The sequence below is a fragment of the Sciurus carolinensis genome, chromosome 9 (assembly GCF_902686445.1).
Source record: "Sciurus carolinensis chromosome 9, mSciCar1.2, whole genome shotgun sequence".
Taxonomy (NCBI): domain Eukaryota; kingdom Metazoa; phylum Chordata; class Mammalia; order Rodentia; family Sciuridae; genus Sciurus; species Sciurus carolinensis.
Window position 1 is genome coordinate 97,104,585 of NC_062221.1, and position 24,139 is coordinate 97,128,723.

A 24,139-nucleotide genomic window follows, 5' to 3' on the forward strand; every position below is an offset into this window, starting at 1 on the left:
AAAAAGGAAGCTCTAGGGATGCAAAATAATGTCAGTGGAGATAAAGTAAGCACTCCATAAGTCTGTCCCAGTTGGGCACCACCAGCTAGGTGACATGTTCATGCTCAGTAACATAGTATTAAATATCTACCCACAAATGTCCACTAATTAAAGTAGGAAACAATGTAACTAATAGGGAGTTACCATTTAAAAGATTAAATGTAGTAAAGATCATATATAATTAACCACTTACTTGGGGGGAGCACTTTCAATACCACAATGAGTTATTTGGTGATCAGTACTTAAAACCTAACTTATTTCATAATTTACAAGCAGAATATGAACATCATAAGATGAAGCAGTGAGAAAATTAGTGCAAATTTCATAAATTATGAACATGAAAATATTAAAGTTATTGAACCTTATAAAGTAGAAACATTTTAACTGATAAAATATACATTTGAAATATTAAAAAATCAATTATTCCTAAATTTAAAAGCATATCAGTTCTCAAAAAAATGAAATATTTCCTTATGCTTTAACTTTGTTAAATTTTTAGACTATATAATAATCAAAATGCTTTTATTTTCAGCAAGACATAACAATCATAAATATCTATGCCCCAAACAGTGGCTCATCCATATATGTCAAACAAATACTTCTCAATGCCAGAAATCAAATAGACCACAACACAATAATACTAGGTGATTTTAACACACCTCTCACCACTGGACAGATCCTCCAAAAAAAATTGAACAAAGAAAGCACAGATCTCAAAAACACAATCAATAATTTAGACTTAACAGACATTTATAGAATATACCATCCAACAAAGAATGAATACACTTTCTTCTCAGCAGCACATGGATCCTTCTCTAAAATAGACCATATATTATGCCACAAAGCTACTGTTAGCAAATATAAGAAGATAGAGATAATACCTTGTATTCTATCAGATCATAATGGATTGAAATTAGAAATAAATGATGGAGTAAACAACAGAAACTTCTCCAATACCTGAAGATTAAATAATACACTACTGTATGATGAATATATAACAAAAGATATCAGGAAGGATATTAAAAAAATTCTTAGAGGTAAATGAGAACAAAGAAACAACATATCAAAATCTCTGGGACAGAGAAAGCAGTTCTTAGAAGAAAATTTACTTCATGGAGCACATTCAATAAAAAAAGAAAAATCAACAAATAAACAACCTGACACTATAGCTCAAAGCCCTAGAAGAAGAAGAACAGAGCAACATCAAAAGTAGTAGAAGACAGGAAATAGTTAAAATCAGAGCTGAAATCAATGAAATTGAAACAAAAGAAACAATTGAAAAAATTGACAAAATAAATAGTTGGTTCTTTGAAAAAATAAACAAAAATGATAAACCCTTAGCCACACTAACAAAGAGAAGAAGAGAGAAAACTCAAATTACTAAAATTTGGAATGAACAAGGAAATATCACAACAGACACGAGTAAAATACAAAACATAATTAGAAGCTATTTTGAAAATCTATACTCCAACAAAATAGAAAATCTTGAAGACATCAACAGGTTTCTAGAAACATATGAATTACCTAAATTGAACAAGGAGTACAAACACAATTTAAATAGATCAATTTCAAGTAATGAAATAGAAGTCATCAAAAGCCTACCAACAAAGAAAAGTCCAGGACCAGATGGGTTCTCAGCCGAGTTCTACAAAACCTTTAAAAAAGAGCTCATTCCAATACTTCTCAAAGTATTTCATGAAATAGAAGAGGAGGGAACCCTCCCAAACTCATTCTATGAAGCCAATATCACCCTGATACCTAAACCAGACAGAGACACATCGAGGAAAGAAAATTTCAGACCAATATCCTTAATGAACATTGATGCAAAGATTCTCAACAAAATTTTAGCAAATCACATACAAAAATATATTAAAAAGATAGTGCACCATGATCAAGTGGGTTTCATCCCAGGGATGCAAGGTTGGTTCAACATCAGGAAATCAGTAAATGTAATTCACCATATCAATAGACTTAAAGTCAAGAATCACATGATTATTTCAATAGATGCAGAAAAAGCATTTGATAAAATACAGCATCCCCTCATGCTCAATCCACTGGAAAAACAGGGATAGTGGGAACATTCCCTAACATTGTAAAGGCCATCTACGCCAAGCCCATGTCCAATATCATTCTAAATGGTGAAAAACTGAAAACATTGCCGCTAAAAACTGGAACAAGGCAGGGATGCCCTCTTTCACCACTTCTATTCAACATTGTCCTGGAAACTCTAGCCAGAGCAATAGGACAGACAAAGGAAATTAAAGGGATACGAATAGGAAAAGAAAAACTCAAACTATCCCTTTTTGCTGATGACATGATGATATATTTAGAGGAACCAGAAAATTCCACCAGAAAACTTTTAGTACTCATAAGTGAATTCAGTAAAGTAGCAGGATATAAGATTAATGCTCATAAATCCAATGCATTTTTATACATAAGTGATGAATCTTCAGAAAGAGAAGTTAGGAAAACCACCCCATTCACAATAGCTTTGAAAAAAATAAAATACTTGGGAATCAATCTAACAAAAGAGGTGAAAGACCTCTACAATGAGAACTACAGAACACTAAAGAAAGAAATTCAAGAAAACTTTAGAAGATGGAAAGATCTCCCATGTTCTTGGATAGGAAGAATTAATATTGTCAAAATGGCCATACTACCAAAAGTGCTATACAGATTCAATGCAATTCCAATTAAAATCCCAATGATGTGCCTTACAGAAATAGAGCAAGCAATCATGAAATTCATGTGGAAGAATAAGAAACCCAGAATAGCTAAAGCAATCCTTAGCAGGAAGAGTGAAGCAGGGGGTATCGCAATACCAGAACTTCAACTATACTACAATAGTAACAAAAATGGCATGGTATTGGTACCAAAATAGACAGGTAGATCAATGGTACAGAACAGAGGACATGGACACAAACCCAAGTAAATACAATTTTCTCATACTAGAAAAAGGCGCCAAAAATATGCAATGGAGAAAAGATTTGAAAACTGGAAATCCATATACAACAGAATGAAACTAAACCCCTATCTCTCACCCTGCACAAAAATCAACTCACAATGGATCAAGGACCTTGAAATCAGACCAGAGACCCTGCATCTTATAGAAGAAAAAGTAGGTCCAAATCTTCAACTTGTTGGCTTAGGATCAGACTTCCTTAACAGGACTCCCATAGCACAAGAATAAAAGCAAGAATCAACAACTGGGATAGATTCAAACTAAATAGCTTTCCCTCAGTAAAGGAAACTATCAGCAAAGCGAAGAGAGAGCCTACAGAGTGTGAGAAAATCTTTGCCACTCCTACCTCAGATAGAGCACTAATTTCCAGAATATATAAAGAACTCAAAAAACTCTACATGAAGAATACAAATAACCCAGTCAACAAATGGGCTAAGGATATGAACAAACACTTCACAGAAGAAGATCTACAAGCAATCAACAAACATATGAAAAAATGTTCAACATCTTTAGTAATAAGAGAAATGCAAATCAAAACTACCCTAAGATTCCATCTCACCCAATTAGAATGGTGATTATCAAGAATACAAGCAACAATAGGTGTTGGAGAGGATGTGGGGAAAAAGGTACACTCATACATTGCTGGTGGGGTTGCAAATTAGTGCAGTGTGGAGAATTCCTTAGAAAACTTGGAATGGACCCACTATTTGACCCAGCTATCCCACTCTTTGGCCTATACCCAAAGGACTTAAAATCAGCATACTACAGAGATACAGCCACATCAATGTTCATAGCTGCTCAGTTCACAATAGCCAGATTGTAGAACCAACCTAGATGCCCCTCAATTGATGAATGGTTAAAGAAACTGTGGTATATATATATACCATGGAACATTACTCAGTTGTAAAGAAAAACAAAATTATGGCATTTGCAGGCAAATGGATGAAGTTGGAGAATATCATGCTAAGTGAGATAAGCCAAATCAAAAAACCAAATTTAACTGATAAGTGGAGGATGACACATATAGGGGGTGGGAAGGGGGCAAGAATGGAGGAAGGAGGGACTCTATAGAGGGAAAAGAGGGGTGGGAGGGGTGGGGAGGTAGAAAAAAAATAACAGAATGAATCAAAAACTATTACCCTAGGTACATGTATGATTACACAAATGGTATGCCTCTACTTCATGTACAGAGAAACAAGATGTATTCCATTTGTTTACAATAAAAATGAATTTTAAAAATGCCTTCATTCAAATCTGTCATATTACAACAAAAATGAGCTGTTATTTAAAGGTGTTAGAGATATTTGTCATAGTGAGAAGGGCCAAAAATACAATATGGCTGAAACATGTTGACCTGAAAGATAGCTCTGGATGGCCTCATTTTCCATTGACTGCCCTTCCTCAGGTGACCGCTGCCCAGTGACACCACCAAGTTGGTTTCACTTTCTCTGACATGTCAAGCTCCTTCACTCTCTTTTCTTTGAGCAGCTCTTCCATCTTTTGGAAAAGCCCTTCCCTGCTGACTCTCCCTCATCATAAACAATGTTATTCAAGACCCTGCACAAGCATCATCTCCTGTGAAAAGCCTCCATGGACCCCTCCAGGCAGAATAAGTCACACCACACTTCCGCATCCTCCAGGAAATCCTGTGCATATTCTTACTACAGAGTCATTACCATACTGAATTATAATAGCTAGTGTATATATTTCTCCACTCTGTGCTCATGAAATTTAAGCTTTTCAGTTAGAGAAGCCATTTCCATCTGTTAGGACATAACTTGAATATGCAGGGCACACTTCTATCAGCTATATGAAAAGTCACCTCTATCTTCTAACCTTCAAATCAATTAATTCCTCTTGGACTTCCCATCTTATTGCCCAGGTAAGAGGCCCTTACAGAGTGCCTTCTTTTTATGCTCTTGTCCTATCTTGTCTGGCGTAAGTTTATAAATCTTTCTGTTCCTCTGCCTTTTCATCATTTATACAAAGGGACATCAAAATGGTATCTACCTCTTAGGTAGAAAGGAGGGTAGTAATCTATGCAGAACTGTAGGCTTCAATTTCCCTTTATGCCCTATTTAAATCTGGTGACTCAGGTCCAGACTATGGCAACACAGAACAAAGGACATTGTCAGATGCTGCAGTTGAGCTAAAGTTCGCCTGCTTGCTTACAACCTCAGTGACACCTGTACTCAGCTGGCCTGCCTGTCCTTCCGCCTCCCATTCTTTTTCTCCTTTTTGACTCAAGAGGGAGGCAGGATTGCTCTTGTTTAATGCTAACATGAGTCACAGTTTCTGGAATTCAATTAATGTTTGCTCAGTAAATGTGGAGTGAATGATTAAATGACTTGATTGACAATGTGTGAAGATGTTCTAGCACTGCTGTGGAACCAAATAAAATACTACAATTGTGCACTACTTCATAATTTTCAAAACATTTTGACAAACAACATTCCATTGCTGCAACTCCGTAAAACAGAACCTCCAGGATAATCAGCCCTTCACCAAGGTGGTAACTATGGTTAGAAGAGATTAAAATATTTGCCTGAGGCCACAAAAAGATCTGTGTTAGCCAGCCTGCCTAATTAGTCTGTCCAGTGCCTGTCTGGGATAAAGGTTATTGCTTCTTATAGTTTCTTCATATTTTCCATGATTTCAATGAATTGGCAAAATTTGGGTTGAATATTAATGGCTTAAGTGAATCTGCCCAATAGTTATGCACTGACAGGTACCATGTCTGAGAAAAGGAATTTTGTCAATTGAGCGAATGAGAGAAGGGAATACCTGACCATCCTGTTTATGGAAAAAAAAAAAAAAATCACAGGTAAAAGTGCTATACAGCTCAAACACTGACAAAGTTTCTCATTAATACAGTCTTTAGGTTACATTTTAGAGATTCTTTGTATATAATTTACCTTTGTCATAGAAAACATGAGGTGAATTTTATACAAATACTATGAGATATAATCACTAGAACTTACTTCCCTTTCATGGAATTAAGTAGAAATTAATGGAAATTCTGGCAATATTTTTTGTATCATTTTCCTTCTCAAAATTATTATGTATCTACAATCAAAAATGTATCATAAGCTTTATCCCATCATATTTCTTAGGGATATCAAAATAAAAACCACTAAATGACATAGACATTTGGTAGTTTTGGGCAAAATGAATTAATTTCACTGAAAATTTATTTTCTGTCTTATAATAAACTGTAATGATTCATGTATGTGAATTCATGTAATTCAATATTCTTATAGAGATTCTAGTATTCATTATACCAACAAAAGTTAAGTGACTGTGTACAAGTCATTTAATATTTTTTGCCTCATGTGATTAAATTATATGTCACAGAGTTCTGCTAATGATCTCTGGCTACTCATCTACCTTTAAATTCCATTTTATAGACCAAATTGCCCAAAGCAATGAGCCAATAACAGTTCAAAGAAAGCACTGCTTCACTTGAAAAAGTCAAACATCAGTCATTATCTTTCCATGACAAGAGAACTCAAAAGTCAACTTTAAAAAAACCCACATAAAATATATTATTTTTTAATGCCTTTTAATATTAACATTTTTAAATTGAAAAACATTTTGATTTAGAGAAAATGTTTCTAATACAAATATAAACATTTCTCATTTGACAGACTTTTTTAACTATAGGCAATAGAACACATCTTATTATTTGTGATAATATAGAGGAAAAGAGATAATGCTATAATAATTGAAAGAGTATTTTGCCATTAAGTCTACATAATGGCAACACACAGTTTATACCATGTGTCAATATACTGACTTCTAGTTTGTGGACTTTTTTTTCTCTCTCTTTTTATTTGATTACCCTCAAAATAACATACATTGAAGTGCTGATTATTTAGTTTCAGGTAATATTTTAGATTAATTTCATTCTTTTCTATCTTTGAAGCACTAATGAAAGACTTAAGACTACATGAAGCATCATCAAAAAACAAAAAAGGGTAAGGTGGTCATCTTATGATAGAGGCTAACATACAGAAATTAAGTAGATTTTCAGCTTTAAGGTCACAAAAAAAAAAAAAATGCAATCAGAGGGCCTTACACCTTAAGGACAAAAATGGTGGGGTGGGAGAGGAATACATAAAAATGCTGCTCACCAAATAATGCGTGTTGTAGCTATTTATGCTTACATCATCAATAAATATATCAGCATACCACTTTGACATTTTTGGAATTCTCCTATACCCTAGTAATATTTCAATAACACCAAAACTTTCCCTTCACATCACTGACTGAAATAACTAAAATAATTCTGAAGTGACTAACAACAAAAGTTAATTACTAAGATCAATCAAAGGGCTACTACATGCTTATGGCTAGATTCTAAGAATAAGAAGAAAGATGCTCAAAATCCACTGCAAATCATATTTAGAAATGTAGACCTGGGTTGGATCCAAATAAAGGTAATTTTTCAAAAGTTCCTAAATGATCTTGAAGCACAGTCAGTATTGAGAACCCCTGGCTTCTCATAGCACTGAGCATAGCATATAAGGTGTTTCATATCTTCACCTGTCTAGGGCTCTTCCAGCATCTTCTGCTTCACTTATGAGTCTCTGCTATTCCCAACTGCTTACTAGTCCCTCTCCAAAATGCTACCGTGTATGTTCTCCCCATGACCATCGGCTGATACTCCCTCTGTGTAGAATGATTAATAACCTCCAGTCACCTAATAAACAGCTACTGAAGTTTTACACCCCATTTCTAGCATCACTTCCTGTAGACTTTCATGATGCCTGCAAGTAAATATGACCACCCCCTCCTTTGAAGCTTCTTGGTAACTTGTGCATACTTCTGTCACCATGCCTACAACAGTTGTTTCTACCAACTCAATTGTCTTCTGTTAGATAGTAAACAGAATTCATGGAGTGCTACAATTAAGTTTACTTGCATATGTATTCCTAACACAGGGCCAAGATAATATATTTAAAGTATTGGTTGGGCTTGTAAATTTCAAAAGTAGGATCTAGCATTTATTCCAAAATATATGAGTAATTTACCAGCTTGAGAACTTGAGCAAATTACTCGAACTGTCTATGCCTTCCTTAGATTCTTTAGCTGTTGAACTAGAATAAATATGACCTATTTCCTAGATCAGTTGTAAAGACTGAATGAAATCATGCACTAAGTGCTTAAAACATAGTAATAATGTAAGGTTAGCTATTATACTACTTTTATTATTGTTGTGTAGCCAGGTATCTGTACACATATTCCATCTATAAATCCCCAAAACAAAAGTGAATAGTGTTTTTTTTGTTGTTGTTGTTTTTTATCTTATAGATAATTATAGAAAGGTCAAGATATTAAGCCAATTTCCAAGAACCTCATTCTTCATAAGACATAGAACTGGGATTCAGTCCCAGGTTTTTTTGATTATGCAACCCTGAACAAGGTTTAAAAAAAGAAAAGAAATATAAGGAGATACAAATCAAGTAATTTTCAGACCAAACTAGCAGTAAGCTATTTTATAAATCCCTACTTCCTTTGCTGAATCTGAGGAGAAATGTCACCTTAAATCATCTTTAATAACTTCATAGAGTGGGAAAGAAAAAAAATCTTCATTTTTAATCTAGAAATCGTCAAGATTTTTAGCTATTCTTGGCAGTTCAGAGATCTCCAGCTTTTCATTAGCACTTCCAACATGCAGAGTTAATGTATCACTACAACTTTTAAGTAATTCTTTCTTCTTTTCCTCTTTCTCATTTTGCCTCTTTCATTCTATTTATTCTTTTTTTTTCTTCTAAATTTATTCTTGAACAAAAAATACTTAGGTTATCCATGACTTTTTCTTTATTCTACAACAGTCTTTTTTATCTAAAAAAGAGCCTTGGGCAGAAGGCCTGGCAAAATGACTCTCCAGTACGGTCTCTGTGTCAGAAAAACATGGCTTTACTTCCACATTTTTTCCTACTTAATGCGTTAGTATTCAAAGCCTAAAATTATGCAAAATTGATGTCCTCTGAATACTTAAGGATATGCAAATGGCCATCTCCCAAAAAAGGAGCACAGACCTTCCTCAGGATTTTTCTCTATTCCTCCAGAGATTTATTAAATGAAAGAGCTGTTTTCTGAGGTTTAAATAAACTCATAATGCTATACAAATTTATAACTGATAAATTATCAGATCATTATTTTTTCCAACCATATTTAGTCAGTTATTTTGTTTTGTTTTTGTTGCAAGTCAGTTCATGAATCTTAGAATAAAATAGGTCAAGCATTCCTAATCTGGAAATTCAAAATGTGAAACTTTCTGAGCATTGACATGATGTCACAAGTGGAAAATGCCACACATGACCTTAAGCAATGGGATAGAGTAAAAATGCATGTATTCTGAAAGTATTTTATAAAATTACCTTTGAGTAATTTGTTTAAGATGTATATGAAACAAATGAATTTTTTTTAGTTTTAGACTTGGATCCCATTTCCAAAGTATCTCATTATGCATAAGCAAAATTCCAAAATCCATTAAAAAACAAAATTTGGAACACTTTTAAGATAAGGATACCCAATCTATAATTGAGGCCCATTTCTCACACAACACCTTTGTGAAGAACCATTTCACAAACTCCAGAAAAAAAAAAAAATATTTCTTTTAGTCTGGCTTAGCTTTCTTAAACTAAATCTCTTTCCCATCCTAGCAGATCATGTGTTTAATTCTCTTACCTTTAGACAAAAAACAGTGTATTCAGTAAGAATGCAAGTTTTGGAGCCATAATGCTAGATCCAATCCTTCCTCCTTGTATTAACATTCCTGTGGCTGTTTTAAGAAATACCACAAACCAAGTGGTCTAGAATGACAAAAATCTATTATTTCAAAGTTCTACAGACTACAAGTCTGAGATCTGGTGTTGACAGAGTTGGTTCCTTCTATAGACTGAACCTGCTTCCTGCTTCCTTTCCACCTTCAGGGTGGGTTACTGGCAATTTGTGGCATTCCTTGGCTTGGAGCTACTTAATCCCAATACAGACCTTCATCTTCACATGATATACTGCTGGAGTGCATATCTGTATCCAAATTTTACCTTTTTATAAAGTATCTACCCTACTCCATTATGACTTAACCTTATATAATTACACTGCAGTAATCCTATTCTAAATATGGTCATATTCTGAAGTACTGTTAGGACTTCCAACATATGGATTTTGGAGGTACACAATTCAACTCATAAAACTGTGATTACTAAATGTTAACATTGGGTCCAATTACTTATTTTGCATCCTGATTTCCTTACCTATAAAATGCATATGATAATAATAGAATATACTTTAAATGTTATTGTAAAGATTACATAAGGACTTAGAATGAAATACTTAGAATGGTGCCCAGCAATGACAGAACTCAAAAACATATAGTTTAAACTACTTAATGTGGGCAGCTATTTCTGGGAAAGTGGCCCATAGAGAAGTAATCTTCTCTTTACATTTTTTTAGATAAAATATTGGCAATATTATAACCCACATTCCTTAAAATGTCAGTTACTGGATATTGTAAAAATATAAGATTTAGAAGCATATTGATTCTGCTATATAGTTTACAAATCAATTTATTTTTAAAAGCATAATAATTGTGTATGGACACTGAATCAATAATGGGCAAAATATTCTGTGCCAGAAATTTCCTATTGTCAACTAGGTAAATACCAATAACCAGAATATCAAATTATACTTTGAACATGCTGAAATTGTTGACATAGCATAAGTCATTTGCTAAAAGTCATTTCTTGTGAAACATAATTAGAAATCCAGGTCACCTCAAGGCCCTTTATCTTCTATACTACAAAGTTAAGAGTTTTATCATGATAAAGGATGCCTCAAATTGTACTTAGGGAAATATAAATTCATGTTTTCCTTTCGGGAAACTGGCTTCATATTTCCATTGTTATATATATCCTATATTGCTAATATTCTATTAAGTATAAAAGCACAATCATGCCTCTCCTGAGTTGAAATACGAAATTCTATAGACTCTTAGGTAGGCAAAGTTATATTGTCTACTTTTTGAATTAAGAGAAGGATTAAAATTCTAAAATAAATTATTTTAATAACATTATTACATAATAAGTAATTAGATATAAACTGGGTTTTGGCCATCCATTATCCATTCCATTTGTGATATTCCACTGGCGGCAGCATTTGTAAGGAGTTACATATCCCACAGTGACCAATCATGATAAGATTGTTAATCAAGGAGTCCTATTATTTCCATGATGCTGGGGCTCATGACCCCATCAAGGCCAATTAGATTTTCTCTTGCAGGTCTAAGATTCTGAGATGAGAAATATAAGAACAGGAAGTAAATGGCTGAATATAATTCAGCCCAATGAGAAGAACGACTAATTTCTGATGCCTCAATCCCAGGTGATAACCTGGTCCCTGACCTTCCCAGAGCTGGTTCTCTAGAATCACTTTGGTTCTAAGGATCATCCAGTATCATATAAGTAAACTTTTTTTTTCATGTGTTAGCTAGCTTGAAGTCATATTGCTTCCAAAAAAAACAAAAAAACAAAAAAAACAAAAAAACAAAAAATCAAAACCTGAATAGCCAGAGATGGGATATTCAAGCCAGGCTTTCTCAAACCATCTGCATCTAAATCACGTAGGATGCCAATTAAAAATGAAAAATCCTAAACACTCTCAGACATACTTAAATCCATCCACTGGAATAGGTCTCAAGAATATGTAACTGGAACAAGTTTTACAGCAATCATTATAGAAACTGCAATATTTTAGCCAACTACTTTGCTGCTGTGACTAAAGGGACCCAACCAGAACAATTTTAGAGGAGGAAAATTTATTCTGGGGCTCACAGTTTCTGAAGTCTCCATCCATAGAAGGCCAGCTCCATTTCTCCGGGATCAAGGTAAGGCAGAACATTATGTTGGAAGAGTGTGGCAGAGGGAAGCAGCTCATATGAGGACCAGGAAGCAGAGATAGAGATTCCACTCACCAGATACAAATATAACCCCAAAATCACACCCCCAATGCCCCACCTCCTACAGCACACCCCAGCTGCCTCCAGTGACCACTCAGTTAATCCCATCAGTGACTTATTTACTGATTATTAGTTTAAGGCTCTCACAACCTAATCATTTCCCCTCTGAACCCTCTTGCATTGTCTCATACATGAGATTTTTGGGGACACCTCACATACCAATCAAAAGACTTGATAGTTGTTAAGTTAGATCCAAAATGGAGTTTAGCCAAAAGAAGACCAGGAGGAGAAGAAGAGGAGGGTCAGGGACTAATTCAAATTGTGTGGCTTCTCATTAAGTATGTAGGTTTTTAATTATTGTTCATTAATCAAGATAGCATATACAGTTTTAACATAAGAGGACAATTTTTTAAACAAGCAGACAATAAACAGAGAAGAAAAGGCAAGTAAATGACTTTATAACAAAACAAATAATATCTATAAAATTATAAAAATGAGATTTAAAGGGAAAATATTACTTAAAGGCATAACTATTAATTTCTAATTTTAAAAAAATACCCAAAGAATGCATAATTCAGGAAATGAAATCTTTGTATTCTTGAAATGTTTTTTATTTATTTTGAACAGATTACCATTATTTAAAAGAAATGTAAGTTCAATGTCTTTAAATATTTTAAAGACATAATAAGAATAATACTTAAGTTTAGAACCACTGCATTTTAAAATTCTAGAAGTTGCTAGAAATTTTCCTTTCCATTTAGAAAGTGTACAGATCTAACAGGCTTAAAAGTAGCTTTCTTTTTTTCCTTTGTGATTACTAATTTGTCCAACCAGCTTTACCAACTAACTTAACATCCATATAAATTCCATTAGTAAAGTAAGTACACTCATTTATGCTACTTAAATAACTAAGGTGAAATTTTTAAAAAAGTTCTGGAATTAAAATAATATGCACAATTAAAAAGTATTTGGTCCTTTATTTTTCCTAATATGTCAAACCCTCCATTGTCTGGAGGTAGGTTTTTATATGTATATTTAATGGGTGGGACTGATGACAATAAAGCATGTTGATGTTTTACAGAGAAATATCCTCTGTAAGCACAAAGACCATGCCATCCACTTATTTTGAACTTCAATTAGAAGTGATTATCCCCTAGTATCTATAGCATCAAGCAAATTATATTTGTAAAACTTTAATGTAAAATGGCCTGAATTACAGTATAAAAAGCAAAATTGTGCACATTCTTTAATAGTTCTTTTCATGATAGCACTAAAATGAGATACTTAGGATTACATGAAGCACTACACTCCAATGAGAAAAGAATTTAGGTTTTATACAATGTCTGGGATTGTGTGTGTGTGTGTGTGTGTGTGTGTGTGTGTGTGTGCATATATGCAAACAGATAGTACTAGCAGAGAGTAAACAACTTCCTGAAAAGTTATAAAGAACCACAATAACAATATATATGCTATATAAAAATATTTTTTAAAAATTTTAAAACATTCAATAACAAAACACACAAAACTTACTTCAGATAGTTTCCCTTTTCTATGTATGATACCCTTAAGCATTTAATAAGGATTTAAATCTTTAAATCAGAATGTTGCAAAGAACCAGGTGACAGGGAGCAGGCACTACTTCTGTGTCCACTTGGGATGGGAAGTTACCTCTTTGTTCTAAATTCTTTACCAAATTCTCAACCCTCTTTCAAACATGTTCTAGCTTTTTCCACTCAAGGATGGAGACTATTAGAAGATTGTATGAGGCGGGGCAGCAGGTGTTGAAGATCAGTGCACTCCTGAAGTAAAGGCACATGCACCTGCTTCTGTGCCAGGCTCATTCAGTGTGGCAAATGCTCCTCCTCCTTGGCCTAATTTTCCCTTCGCTCTCTTTCACTTACGACTACGAAGTGCCAAGTGCTGCAGTGCCAGGTTCTTCTCATCTCTCAGCCTCCGCTGTCAATTAAGGATACGCGGGAGGAAGAGCAATGGGAGATGAAGAAAAACAAACACACATAGAGTATGACCAGGTGGGTGACCAAACTCTGGAGTTTGACCATGAGGTAGCTCAGCACGCTCATTATACAGGTTTTATCATCAAAAGGTTATTTGTAGGAAAGGTTTAGCAAAGCGGGCAATCTGAAGGACACAGAACGGTGGAGACATTAGCATCATTTTGTTATGCTCAGAATCCTCTATCCCTGGGAGTTGGTACCTGAACTTAAGGAACCCACTGAGAACACTGAGCCTTTGCAGAGTTTCCTCAGGCAGGCATGACCATAGTAACTGGGCCATCTCAATCTGTACTTTTACACAGGCAGTTCCCAGCACAAATGCAGCCAGAGAGAAAGACCATGATTCAAATCACTGCTCTCCACAAGGCAGGTGTCAGCCATGGTTGTTCACCTGGATATTAGGCAAGTGGATTTGTGTTGATTTAGATTTAAATTGGAAGACAAGAAACCCCACTTAAGAATAAGTTCCAAGCCCCATGATCCTCCCACAAGTTTGAGATCAGGTTCAGGAATTTATCTAAGCCCTCAAAAACTTGGTGAGATTATGCCTCAAAATAAAATTAATAAATAAATAAAATGTCCGTACCTCAACAGTAAAGCACCCTGGATTCAATCAATCCCCAGTACCAAAAAAGTTAAATAAATAACAAAAGTATGAGTTACATTACTTGTAATTCTGCAACTATACTCTTGCCAAGGAGTTTATCATTAATATACAAACTACTTTTACAGTGATTGTAAATGGGTATTTTACTTGCCAGTCACCTATTGATCAGTGTGTGCATGAGGCTTCAGAGACAAGTATCAGATACAACAGATGCTGAGTATGAGTAGAAAAATTGAGACCATCTTGATATCTGAACAATAATAAAAATAATTAAAAGACCACTTGGAAAAAATACTTGGAATTAATGTGAAACATGTAACTAGTCATATAAAGAATTTAACATAATAAAAGAAAAAAATCATTCCAATTTATGAACTAACAAATATAAAAGAGCAAATTCATATCAAATATTTTCTATGTTTGCATTGAACTAGAACAAGTTCATATTTTCAATCAGAAGCTGAGAACTGTAAAAACAGGGTAATCTCAGATCACAACAATAAATTAATAATTGACCAAAGTATTAAGGGGAAAATGAGTGTTTATTTTCCTTAATTTTAAAGGTACCATTTAGGTTCTCTGGATTCCAGTGTCACATTAAGAGAACTTCCAACAAGCTGGCAGTGCATTTAGAGAACGAGATCCACATCACAGTAAGTGTTGTGTGTGTATTAGGGTATACATAAAAATCATAACTTTTCAGGATTTAAATATCAAACCTCTGAAAATATCTTCAATTCAGTAAAGTCTAGTTATAAGTCAGATTCTGACAGGCTAAGTAAATAATGTACTATGAGAAAATACTTTAAAGATTTGTAATTTATACTATGGTAGAGAATGGAATTAATTTTATTACACAGCAATAAATAACCAGATTCCAGGAATTGGGTAATGATTAAAAGAGGAAATATATATCAATCTAATCTCATACAAATATTTAGGTTCATAATTTACAAATAATGCCTGTACAAAGGTGTTATACTAAGAATGAACCTAATGTCTGTATCAAGGTGGATAAGAATAAGGAAAATCACCATGCCTGCAAACCATTCGAGCAGAGTGATCAGTAATCCATCAGTTGTATCAGCAGATCCATAAATTTTTCAGTTAACAATATGTTACATTAGGTTTATCAAAAAAATGTATAATTATTTTAGTTTGTTTCAGAAAAACTGTATTCTTCTTAGGAGAAATGGGGATGGTCATAAGAGGCTGGATTTGAAAATAGGAATATTATTGTAATTTATAAAACTAGATTGATAGTTTTCAGGGCTTTTTGACATTCTAAATGTACAAATCTAAATGTCAACAGCTAATGGTGTATAATCTGCTATTGATTTTTCTGTTTAAAAATACCAAGTTCTGGCAGCAACTTCTACTTCTATGCTATTAGAGGCACATTTCTCAAATATGACACAGAAGATCTATCAAAGATTAATTTAATTTCTAAAGACAATATTAAAGACAACCAGTAATTTCAAAGTTCTGAAACACTGGTAAAAATAAAATTTAATACTGTTAAGAAATATAAAATTAGAATAAAATCAGAATATATATAAAATGATAGGAGACAGCAAGTAACAATTTGAAGAAACATTTTAAATTACCCTTAATGTAAAGCACATAGATATTGTTCATCTAAATATAAAATAATCAATAGACTGGACCAATATAATCTATTAAAATTTAATTTTGTGATTTTCTATTTTTAAAGGTGGCCCCATTAAATATAATATTTTTAAAATATAAGAGAAGGCTTAATCAAAAAAAGTCAAAATATACCACACATGTTCTAAGTTCAAAGATATTAATTTTTTGTATATTTTCATTTTTAAATGCAGATGTGTTAATATTTAAATGCAGAAAAAATATTTTAAGGTTGTTTAAGAACTGAGATCTCCTTTGGAGTTAGTCATCTTAATTCTCTTATTATTTTCAGATATTCACAACAACAAATCCTAATAAACATGGGACTCATTCTTATTTCCTATTTTTAATGAATTTTTCTTATTTTTTTCTGAAATTTATATTATTTCAATTCATTTACTTCTTTGCTATTTTGCTAGTATTTTGATGTCAGGCATTCCTCTTCAGTTTTATAACACTATCCTTGGGGTGGGGACAGATCTTATCTTAAGTCATTACACAAAATCATGTCTAATTTACGGTTATGACCAATATGTTAAGTGGATATTTATTCTCAGTGCCTCCGTATACTAATTCATAGCTCATTGAAAAGAGTACTTTTCATCTACTTAAACAGTGCAAATCCATAGAACTAAATACATACATGTTGATGTATAAACTAACGTAGCAATTACTCACTGAAATATAAGTAGCTGCATTAGCTCAATCTTAAACACTCAGAAGTTAGGGGCTGTGGTCTCCCATTGGATTTCTTGTGTCCAGCACAGGGAAGAAATGTAGTGCCAACACATTTCATTTTAAAACTGAATGAATATGTAATTATTGTTGAACCAGTTTGGAAATTCGAGCAAAACATAAAAATTAAGCTGCAGTATTTATATCTGAGCAACAAAAAGTAAAATGAACAAATAAAAAACTCAGAGGTTTTTTATATACTGCAATGAAGAACTGAGAACCTTATAATAAGCATGTTAAAAAATTTAGTTGATATCAAGACTCAGCATTTTCAGAAAAAATCGTTTAGTCATAACACGCCTAATAAAACTTGGGAATTCTAATATTTAAAATAAATTCCTAAAATTTAATCTTATATTTCCAATTAGTAAGATTCTTGAAAAAAAAACAATTCATCCATAAGTAGATTTCTTGTCATAAACTAGTGAAGATTATAAAGTTTATTATATGTGTAATTTTTATTAAAAAACCTAGCAAAGTGTGACTTTAATAACCTGTGTCAACCACATTTTCTCTAATTTATAAAATAAAGTCATTATAGTACAACACTGTAAGACTATAAGTTATTACACTCCATGTACCTGTTTCATACAGTATCATAAAAACAGTCATAAAATTAAGTATGTTACATTTTACTTATTTTGAAGCCAAGTCATGTTAAGTAATATGCTACACCAACAGTATATACTTCCCAAGGTTTTCTGTTTTTTTTTCTTTTAAATAAAAATGAAAAACTCTTTCCAACTGTTCCTTCATTAAACTAAGCATATAGAAGAGCCAATGAAATAGTAAATTTCTCTCAATAAAGTGTTTTAGATTCTAAAATTTTCCCTGATATTAGAATATTTGTTTTTGTTGGGGCATTATGCCAATGATTGATTAGTGGATTAATACAAAGATTTTCATTTTAATTTAGAAATTGATACAATTCTCTTACGTTATTGCACAATGGAATCTAACAGTTGGCTCAACTGTGATCACACTTTATAGAAAGTACTTAATGTTTTCACATGCATTCACAAGACAAATATTACATAAATGTACTTTAACCCCAGAGAGAGAGAGAGAGAGAGAGAGAGAGAGAGAGAAAGGAATTTTCAGGATTGGATAAAAAGGTGTTTTAATAAAGTTTGTCATCAACATACACTTCTATACATGCAGAGATTAAAGGACCCAGAGCAAAGTGTTTTATTCAATATGTATTTCCAGAAAGAATTCTTGACCAAAAGTCTCATTTTATAAATAGTGTCCTGATTTAGCTTTTTTCCTACCTCTATACTTCTTTGATTTTTGGTATGTTTATTGCTACTTAGCTACTACATTATATTTAAAATCACCTCAAATTATGTGAGATATTACTTCTAAAGATAATGTATTTATTGGACTCTATAGTAAAGATCTCCAAACATATAATTTCAATTAGCTTTAGCAATATGAAATTATTATATCACTATTAAAAGTAAAAAAAAAAGTCTCTCTTTAAAAGTAAAAATTAAGGTGCCATTAAAACATAGTTCAATTGCTATTTGTTCAGAATCATTTAAATTATTCTAAGATCATTCTTATTTGAAGTGCATAATAACACAATGCCTATTTCCTAATTCAAAATATTTCTCTTTATTATCTTGCTTAAAATACAATTAAGTAGGAAAATTTCTATATGTTTTTCCTTATTCTAGATGCTACGCTCTACTCACTAAGAATCTGTGTCCCTTTGAAATGCTCACGTACTACAAAACACAAGTATCACTGTACAGTACGGTCACCTGAAAGAACACATAATTACCCCACTACTACATCATTAGTAAATTGACAAAATAAATAAATTACCAATATTTAGATACAGTGCCTACTTTTATCAGATCCAGATATCCACAAAATTATCTGATACTGTAAGAGCAGAATAACAGTTCTACCTCCTAATATCCATTTTCTAAGGCCACATTATCTCATATCTCCTATAATCAAAAATATGACATCTACACATGAAATTTTTAAATAAAATAGGAAGAAGAGCAAACATTTTCAATTACATCTACTAAGTACAGGTCACCAAACAGGTCAACAGCTAGAGGCCTCAGCAGTACCTGGGAATGCAGCTGGATATATTTTTGAGGACATGAGTTGACAGAACACACTACCACCCTACTTCTTGCTCCAACATTCAGTTACAACATATGCTCTCTGGTATCTGAAATTGGAAACTTGCATAACAGTTTTTAATAACTAACCCCCTTAAAATAAACACACCAGAATAGGCCATTCTAATATGGCCTCAACAAAAGTTCACTTTACTTGTCAGCCTATGAAAAGTCATTAAATATGTGAAATATTTATTTTTGGTACATATGATACATTTGTAAAATGCATGTTTGTACATTTTTCTATTCATATAACTCAACAAAAATTTACCTATCCATAAAGTTAACAATATAAAATTCTTATGAAGCAATTTTTAAATAAAGTACATAAACCATACTTTTTCTTTACTTCCTTTTCTTCCAATCTCATTTACTGTAAAATTCTTCACCTTATAAAAAAATAAGTATCAATCAAAAGTTCATAACCATAACAGAGCAGTCTAAGACTCTAGGGAGGACTGTGTGAAATAATCACCATTGTAGCCCTCAGTGGCTAGCATGATGCCTAATATTTATTTTCTTAACTTTGAGATAAATGCAATAAAATAATAGATCCTTTCAAATAAATGGCACACAAACATTCTACATCATGAGGCTTGGTTATTAGTATCAGTCTATATTAGCATGTAACAAATATGTTTTTAAAGACTTTCTACCTAATTATGGATCTGATTTTTTAAAAAAAAGTATACTGGAAATGCTACACTGGATCATATATTCTAAGAGGGAAATTTCTCTTTGAACCTTTAGCAAGTACACAGTTACCATACAGCAGATCTTCAGTAAGTATATTTTTGAAAATGAATAATTTTCATTTAGTTTTAAAATATTTATCAGTGAAAATTGAAATTGTATATTCCATAAAAGTCATATTATTGAAAGAGATTATTAAAATTTTCCAGAACATTCTGAATCATTAAAGTGTAAAGTTTACTAGCTTTGAATATATCTTTTAAAATATTAAGAAATGTTGTAAATGAAGTATCTCCAAATTATGAATTTTCTCATGTATACTAAATATTTAAGCATTGTTAGGAATTTTTATGTTTCCATATATTTAATATTATATTCATATGATATTATGAAAAGGCAACTTAAAGTAATGAGTAAATAACTTCTCAGAAAAGTTTTTAATTGCATGAAATTTTTATTGTGTAGTTTGAAGTCTAAAAGCTTTTTCCCTCACCCCTACCATCAAGAATATCATGGATCCTTCAATTTCATTCTTTAGGTCTCATAAGCTTTCTGAACATTTGTTTCTTTTTATTTAAACAAAATTCAGAGAGAGGACAAATGGAAAATATTTGAAAACACATCTATTTTAGATCCAATATTACTTTGAATTTTTGTTTACAATAATAGCAATTTGATCATAACAGAGATAAATAAAACTGGTGCATTTGTAAACCATCAACTATCACTCTTATTAGCAAAAACCAGACCGCTGGATCATTATATTGCCTTGTAAAAATGTCCCTATTTATACCATCATCCACTCTGACAAAAACAACTGTACATGTAAAGCTGTGATGTCAGAAAAGCATCAGCAAATTGTACTTGTTAATCTAGTATGAATGTACATTATGCACAAGGGTTTGAAAGAGCAAATTTGTACTAAAAGGGTTATGTTTTAAATGAGAGTCAGCTTGGACTGACAAAAGTAGGAAATGGACACAGTACCCTTGCTATGTCGTTGTGTTCTCCCCCACTCCTCTTATCTGGTCAAATATCAATAATCATATAGTAAGCTTCATTTTAAAGGCAGGTATAAAGCATGTATTTGAGCTCCTTGAAAAGAAAATAAGAATGTTGAATATCTAGATTTATTTCTCTGTAGGGACAAGATCATCCCATATATTCTAGCTCCAAGATATATCTCAAGCTTACCTTGCTGCTCTTCATTTTTTATTGCCAGAGCTCTAGGCCCGGCCACCACTAACAACTCTGATGGACTCCTAATTCTGTTCTTGCCAGTTTTCAGTTATCTCTTTGCTCACTTGCAAGAGTATTCTTAAAAATCAGTGAAATGGCTCATTTTACTCATTTAGTTAAAATCTCCCAATCACTTCACCTTTGACCTGGGATAATGTAAAAAGTCTTACTCCTTACCAGAGCTCTTTTTCTATTCCATGGAATCTGTTTATTGACCATCTTTCAAATCTCACTTCTTGGAACCTTCTTCCTTGCTCAGTAAACTCCAATCACACTGGACTTGATTTTTCAAATATGTTCAGCTCATTTCTCTTCAAGACCATTGATGGGGCAGTGCCTTCCACCTTCAATGCACTTCTTCCTGCTCTGCTCAATTAACTCTCTTCCCTGAGAATGAAACTTAAATGTCACCCCCACATACACAAACACAGACCTTTCAAATTGTCCTATTTAGCACAGTATGTCTCTCCTGTTATTTTCTATCTCAGCACTTCTGTTGATTCTGCCATAGAATTTCTACAACCTTTATTGTTCTATTTACTTACCAAGCTCCATGAGGATATAAAACATATCTGTCTGCCTTATGCCTTTTCTCCATGATCTGAATTTTAGATTCCAGAAAACAATACTAAATAAAATAAAAATATATTTCCAATTTTTAAGTAATGAGTTTAATAGAATACTAGATGCATTAGCAATTTAATCCTTCTGTATGTATAGTTTGATAACATGATTGTCACTGTACATTGGATAAATTCAACCTATTTTGATTACTTAGCTATAACTGATCACCATGATTATACTATCAAGAAATGTTGAGTCAAGGGTGCAATAAAAAGACTTCTATCTCTGTTGTGATTTGATTGATGTACAGTGTGAAGCAAAATCTCATCCTTCATAGTGACAAGTGAAACACAGTGTTAGGAGAAGTATGTGTGTATATAGGATGGGAGAAGGATGGAGAAAGGAAAGAAGATATTGAGATTGTGTGACAGAGAAAGAGACTGATACACAGAAATAAATCTAAAATGTCTTTTATATTTAAAATAGCTTATACTAGCAGTGATTAATGAACAAAGAAACAAAATGTTCTCTACTCCATATTTTTCTAATATTTATTTTGTAATGAAAGTAATGCAAAAGTTAAAAAAAAAAGTTAACCATTAACTTCTCTTGTACAATCAAAAACATTTTCTCTCCCTTAAAAATTTCATATAAATAAGTACTTAATAATATGTGTAGTTTCTATTAGATTCTTTTATTTCTGGTTTGAAGCAAAGAGCTTTAATGAACATTGTATAATTTGTGTGCAAGAAAACTATTTTAGATATAGTCTTATTTCAAATCCAGAACAACCAACATTTAGATGGTCATCACTGAATCTGCATGAAACTGATATTTTATCTTTCCGTTTTGGATGCTAGTCATAATGACTATACTATGACATTTTAACTTTAAATGTATAATAAAATTACATTCTTGGTTGCATTGATATTTATATGTCAATAAAAAAATTTTAAATAATTTTAAAAATTCAAGAATTTAAAACATTTTAATAAAGTTCAAACATTCTTAAAATTTTTTTTCTTAATTTATACATTTATAAAAATATAAGAATATTCAAATCATATTTTTCAACAATGCTTATGGTTATTCAACTAATTTTAGGCCATGAACTTTGTTAAGCAGAATTTTTTTTTGCTTAGATATGTTTATTTTTATTTACACATAATTAAGTTGCTTTTGCAGTCAATTCCTTTGAATCAATAAATTCAATGAAACCAACTGGTCGCATTACCATTGTAGTTATTTTGTTTGTCACTCAATGAATTCAAACAATAGCAAAAAATAAGTTCACTAGACTCATGTACCCAAATTTTCTTTGACTTAATGAATCATTTGTATATGTAACTGATTATTTTTTATAAACAGTAGCCGCACCCTAAGAGGCATATCAACTCATTTAGGCAATAAAATACTCTGCTAAAGTGAAGTAATCTTTGAATAAATGGACCCCTAGTGGCTACTAACCATTGTCACTGACTTAGATGGTTAACTTTTTATACACGAAGCAAGACTTTGTTAATATTCACCAGTACAGAAATGAAAGGTTATCATCAGAGAAGATAAAGTCTGATTTTTAGATAAAAATTAAAAACAATTAATGTTGTAGTTTTAAATATAGGGGAAATCAGTGGACTAAGAGGGATTTGAATACACAGAGCATGTTTCAACTTATTCAGATGAAGTGATCTAGAAAGTACCATTACTTTCTCATTGAATCAAGGAGGTCTGGGTAATACAATCAAACTGATTTATTTTATCTTGACAGTATTGAACTTTACAGTCAGTTAAAAGACAAGAAAAGTGGTCCTTCCTATAATCAAGTCACTCTTTGTTTCATGTTTAAAGAATGTAGAAGTTTACTTTTTTGGGTTTTGTCATTATTTGACCTGGAAAACTAGGAATGGGGGTGGGGACATAGGGGAATGAATCCTTTCTTTCCAGTCATGAAGGATTTTATAAAATTTGGTAGAAAAAGAAGCACAGTTTTAAAATTTTTACTTTGTTAAAGTCCTTAATCAAGAAGGTAAGTTACATAAGAATGAAATTTTACCCTCCATAAAATAACAAGTTTCAAAAGTGTTAATGAAAATTACTAGGTATATGAACACCATCTTCTCAAAATAAACATTAATTATATTACTGATATTTTTATGTGGATAAGAAAATAAACTCATATTTTACTTTAATCTTTCCATACTGTATATTTATAATAATTCTGTACTGTTCCATGATTTTGATGTACAAAGGTTGATGTTTTGATTTATCTATTAACGAAACTACAAATTAAGAAAATATGCCTAAAAAGTTCACGTTTTAACATTTACAAAGTTGATATCTATGAACAATTTGTGATCATTTCAGTATCTGAACATTATCTAAAATTATTTTCAGGCAAATTTCTAATCACTATAAGTTTAGGCTGTAAGCATAATCATTTGTGATTGATGAAAAACCGAAACATAACTTCTCTGTATTTTGTTTTGAAGAATTATCCTAAACTTTCCCTAACTTAACCAGTAGATACTATTT

General features: G+C 32.3%; 1 protein-coding gene across 3 annotated transcripts in view; it reads right to left on the reverse strand.

Moving 5' to 3' along the window:
* The window catches only part of Epha6 (EPH receptor A6), an 874,627-nt gene that overhangs the window by 848,006 nt on the left and 2,482 nt on the right, over positions 1-24,139 (reverse strand). The window lies entirely within an intron of this gene.